This window comes from Petaurus breviceps, unplaced genomic scaffold, assembly GCF_028583685.1.
Source record: "Petaurus breviceps papuanus isolate PSGF00001 unplaced genomic scaffold, PetGlider_PUasm1.0 90459, whole genome shotgun sequence".
NCBI lineage: Eukaryota > Metazoa > Chordata > Mammalia > Diprotodontia > Petauridae > Petaurus > Petaurus breviceps.
In genome coordinates, this window is record NW_027187259.1 from 416,917 (window position 1) to 422,685 (window position 5,769).

Consider the following 5,769-nt stretch of genomic DNA (forward strand, 5'->3'; position numbering starts at 1 on the left):
TACCTTCACAACATCTTTTGCCTTTTCTCCTCTGATACTACAAACACCCTGAGGCAGATCTTCATCTCCTCATGCCTGGACTATTGTAGTAGTAGCCTTCTAGTTGATCTCTGCCTTAAGTATCTCCTCACTCCAGTTCTATATTATTATTTCCTCCCATGTACTCTGTGATTCTGTGACACTGGCCCCCTTGCTGTGTTTCTCATGAGACATTCTATCTCCTAACTTCTGGGTATTTTTTTAAATTTTAATTAATTAGTTTGTTTCCTTTTAGTTTACAGGATTCAATTCCACAATTCTTTGAGTTTCACATTTTGTCCCCCTCCCTCCCCTCCCCCCATGGAGGCTTATAGTCAAGTATAGGATCTGTAAATACTTTCACATTATACATTAGTCAGGTTATAAGGATGGATTGTACCAGTTGGAATGAAAAATGGTAAAGAGGACATAAAACCAAACAAGAGAAGGAAAAAGATCAGGTATTTTGCTTCCACCTGGATATAAACTCAGTTCTTTCTAGTTCTTTCTCTGGATGCACATATTTCTCTCCATCATGAGTCTTTTGGGATTGACTTATATCACTGCATTGCTGAGAAGAGTCCAGTCTATCAAAGTTGGTCATCACACATACGTTGTGTCTGTAATTGTGTACAAATTTCTCCTGGTTCTACTCTTCTCACTCAGCATCAGTTTGTATAAGCCTCTCCAGGTAATAATCTGCTCCTCGTTTCTTATAGCACAATAGTATTCCATAATATGCATATACCACAACTTGTTCAGCCATTCCCCAATTGATGGGCACCCCCTTAATTTCCAATTCTTTGCTACCACAAAAAGAGCTGCTATAAACATTTTTGTACATATGGGTCTTTCTCCCATTTCTATGATCTCTTTGGGATATAACCCCAGGAGTGGTATTACTGGATCAAAGGGTATGAAAGTATTTATAGCTTTTTGGGCATAATTCCAGATTGCTCTCCAGAAAGGCTGGATCAGTTCACAACTCTACCAGCAATGCATTAGTGTTCCAATTTTCCCACATCCTCTCCAGCATTTGTCATTTTCCTGTTTTGTCATCTTAGCCAATCTGACTGGTGAGATGTGGTACCTCAGTAACTCTGGGTATTTTTGCTGACTGTCTTCAATGCCTGGAAATCTCTCCTTCTTTATCTGTTTCCCGGAGTCCTTCAAATTCCAACTAAAATCCTACCTTTTATAAGAATCCTTTCCTGATCCCCCTTTAATGCTAGTATCTACCCTCTTTTGATAATTTACAATTTATCCTGAATATAGCTTTTTTGTATATAGCATAACCCCAGAATTCCAATTTGCATCAAAAAAGAAACTGAGGCAGGACTCCAAGTAGTTCAATTTATTAGGGAAACTGGTGGTCCCTACAAAATGGGATCCAAGACTGCCTCAGAGGTCATGTACCCCTTTACCTCAGGCATGGGATTTTTTATAGCAATTGAAGGAATGCCAAAAATGAATTGAGGTGGGACAACTCTTCAATTGATCATTTCCAAATGGAGGAAATCCACATGAATGGTCAAGGGGAGGAAGTAGAACTCCATGTTTGACTAAAAGGAGGAATTCTTATATTTGACCAAAGGAATTGACCATATTTGGTCAAGGGAGATATCTATCAGTCACCAAAGTTTAGTCATCAAGCTTTCCATACATTATCAATCATGACTGTTTAGTCAGTGACTAGGACAGGATTCTGGGGCTTTGCACTCGTTTGTTACAACCATCAGGTGCAAAAGGGTGGGGAAGCTGTGGTTTTCTGGAATACAGAAACCAACAAGAACATCTGTGGATAAGTAGAGTGGGGGAGAGAAGGGGAGCATAGTGCAGAAAGTCTCTATCTTTTATCCCTAACACAAGTTAATACAGGCCTAAATAACAACTATAAATCTACATAGTAAAAAATCTGTCAGTTAATTATAATTATCAACACACGGATATTATCATTAAAACATAGTGAATTCGTTAATCATAACTCTTATCCTATCAGAACAAACTCAACAGAACATCCTATTCTAATTAATCCAATAATACAATCACTGATACCCATTAAATAACAACAAACTGATTAGATGTGGATCAGATTGAGTAGGGATAGGGGTGGCCAGGTGGCTCATCGAGTAAGAGCACTGGCTCCAGTGTCGGGATGACCTGGAGATCGAATCCCGGGCTCAGACACTCAGCACCACACCCAGAAATAACTGGCTGTGTAACCTTGAGCAAGTTACTTAACCCCAATTGCTTAAAAAAAAACAAAACAATAAGATTGAGTAGGGGTATCACAATTATTCTCACAATAGTAATTTTCATGTTATTTCCCCCATTAGAATGTGAGCTCCCTGAGAGCAGGGACTGTCTTTCACCTTTCTTTGGATCCCTAGTGCTTAGCACAGTGCCTGGCATGTAGTAGGTGCTTAATAAATGCTTACTGACAGCCAATCATAAAGAAAGAGAAGGTTTCCTTTTGATATTATTTTAGCGGGCTAATTAGGTGAGGTATTCCTCTTTTTTTCTCTTTTATTCTGATCTAATAAAAAGACTATCTAGGTGATAATCTTTTTATGTACCTGGAAGGGACTTCCACTATTCCCTCAGTTTCCAGATGAGGAAACTTCAACCCAGAAAATTGTTTCAACTTTCTACAGTTACAAACCTAGTTAGTGGCAGGGCTAGGATTAGAACCACTATCACTAGATTCTTAGGCCATTATACAAGACTGCCTCTAGGACTACATCACACTGAAGATAGTGTGGAAATTCATATATCGGAGCGAAATGTTGTAATCATCTACACTTATACAAGCCAACGTTGATCAAGAACTGGATTTCCATAGTGGGATGTTTTTTTAAACCCCTCTAAACCAAAACAAATTTATTGAAAGTTATCTGTTTAAGCACTTTTTGTGATAGCAAAGAATAAAAAATGAAGTAAATGGCCCTTGATAGAGGAGTGGCTAAACAAATTACGTGAAAGTAGTAGACTATTACTGTACTATAAGGAATGACATGATGAATATAGAGATGTATGGAAAGATCTACATGAACTGATGAAGTAAATAGAGTGAAGTCAGCAGATTAAAAAAAAACCAACCCTAAAGCAATGTAAATGGAGAACCACACACACACACAATCGAATGATACATAATTAAAAGGACCAGCATAAATTGAAAGAAGAGATCTGAGAACATACCTCCACTTATTCTCCTACTGCAAAGGCTGGAGTTCCACAAGTGTACATTGTACATATTTTTGTATTTTTTTCAGTGTATTGATCAATTGTTGCTGATTTTTTCTTCTTTTTGTCATTAAAAAACACAACTTATTATATGGACTAGCTCTCTCTGATGGAGAGAGAAGCTAGACAAAATTATGTTGATTAAAAAAGAAGACATCAATAAAAACTTATTTACAACAAACAAAAAAAGGAAGCTATGTTTAATCTACTTTCCTAAGTTTTGAATATACCTCTTCCATAGTATATTTAAAATTTTTAAAAAATGATTTTAAAAGGGGCATTCAAGCTCTCTCCCTAGGTATTGTCGTGAGTGTCATCATTTTTTAACTGAGGGTGGCAATCCCTGAAGCACTAGGGAAGACAGGGTTACCTGGAAATTGAATTACTTCCTCAAAAATCATCCAACTTTTGGAAAATTATCCAAAATGCTTCGTTGTGGGAGCAGACAATGGGAGTTCCAAGCAGATACAGTAGATCTGGATGTCCCTCCATGGGAAGTCTCCTCTGTGATGTTCAGCACTGTGTAGGGTTGTAGAGCAGTGTTCTGGACTGTCGCAGTGACTAAATTACATTTGGGTAATGGCACTGGCATGGGCAGCAGCTGGCACCTTATTGACAAGAAGCATATCCCTAATCTCAGTCAGATCTTCCCTGGTAAACACAAAGCCCACATCACCCCATATATAAGGCAGCAGTTTCTCCAGAGCAGGGTTGTTCTTCAGATGCCCATGAAGGGCTCAGAGAGTCATGGTGGGTTTTTTTTATTCCCATGGAAAATTATCCAAAATGCTTCATTGTGGGAATAGACAATGTGGGTTCCAACCAGATACAGCAGATCTGGATGTCCCTCCATGTTCTGGGTCCTGAGAAGACTTCCTTTGTCCAGGCTTTGGGTATCACCACCAAGATTTGTAGGGAGTATCACTGAAATCTTGAATAATGTGCAGCTGATTAAGGCTGGAGTGGCATATTTGAATATCTCCCCATTCTTCTTTGGGTTGATCATTCATTAGGTGTTTCACAATGGCAGCATCTACAACTCTAAAGTGCTGGACATCACAGAGGAATCTTTGCACCTTCAATTCTTAGAGGGTGTCCATAATGTTGCCAGTGTGTGTCTATAGATTGGTTACCCAATTGTTGCATCAGTATCCCATTCTATCATCAATAGATACAAGCAGGTCTTGGCTGTGGCTGTGGAGACTGATTATACCTTTCTGTAGCTGAACAGGTTAAGGCCTTCCCAGCTGACCCTTCAGCATCTGCAGTGGCTGACCCTTCAGCATCTGCAGTGGCTGCCCCTGCAGGGGCAGCTCCCGCTGCTGAAGCACCTTCTACTGTTGCTCAGGTCAAGGTAGAAGTGAAAGAAGAGTGGAAGGAATCTGACAACAATATGGGATTTGGGTTGTTTGATTAGCCTACAAGAAACAACTATTTGAGCCAGTTTTATTTGTGAAACGAAGAAATTATTAAAAAAAGTCATTAAACATATTTTATGCCCGTGGTAGTAACAAATACTTTGAGCATTTGGCCAAACATGGAAAGTGAATTTTTAAATTTTTTTATTCATTTTGAACTTAAATACAAAATATTTAAATACAAAAAGAAAAAAAAAGACCATTTGCATGCACACAGCACAATAATAAAAGAGGATTCTATATGAAACCATGACTTTCCATTTTACATTGTTTGCTTTTAAAAAACTATGTAAGAAACTAAATTCTAATAAAGTTGTATCAAAAATCAAACAGTTGGTAAGGAGTTAAATGTATTTTATCATTGGATTTGTTATGGGACTTTTTAATTTCCTTTTATTCCTCCTGTATCTTTTGGTTAACATTAACCTCATCTGACTAAAACCTGTCCCATGGGATGTAAAAATTTACTTAAGAGCCTTAAGTATTCTTTAGATAAGAAGCCAGAGCAATATTTTCAACTGTCCCTGACTCCTTGGCAACATGTAAATCCTCCTCCTATCTATTTATTTGATGAAATTTGTTTCTTTAGGGGATGCATGAGATTATGACTGTTTGACTAAATTGGTTCAACTTTTATGACATGGAAGGAAGTATAGGATTACAGAGCTATCTTCTCTTAACTTTTATGGCCTAAGAGAAATATACAAGATTGAAAAAATTTAAAAAATTATTTCTGTTACTCTGATGTAATTTTGTCTGAGAGAAGCCTGGTTAGAATCCTAATGACTATTCAGAATTTCTTTGAGGCCTGAACCTATGCTTGAGCATAATAATAAATCCTAGGTTTTTACTTAGGGGGCAGCTAAGTGGCACAGTGGAGAGAGTGCTGGGCCTGGAGTCAGGAAGACTTGAGTTCAAACCTGCCTCTGACACTTACTAGCTGTGTGACCCCGGGCAACTCACTTAACCTCCATTTACCTTAATCCATTAGAGAAGTAAATGACAAACTATCTTTGCACTATCTTTGCTAAGAAAACCCCATGGACAGCATTCTTGTGCTATGGTCCATGAGGTCACGAAAGGTCAGATG

General features: G+C 38.1%; 1 pseudogene; it reads left to right on the plus strand.

The window, feature by feature from the left end:
- Positions 1 to 4,030: 4,030 nt before the first annotated feature.
- On the plus strand, positions 4,031 to 4,678 carry LOC138141732 (large ribosomal subunit protein uL10 pseudogene; annotated as a pseudogene).
- The last annotated feature ends 1,091 nt before the right edge of the window (positions 4,679 to 5,769 follow it).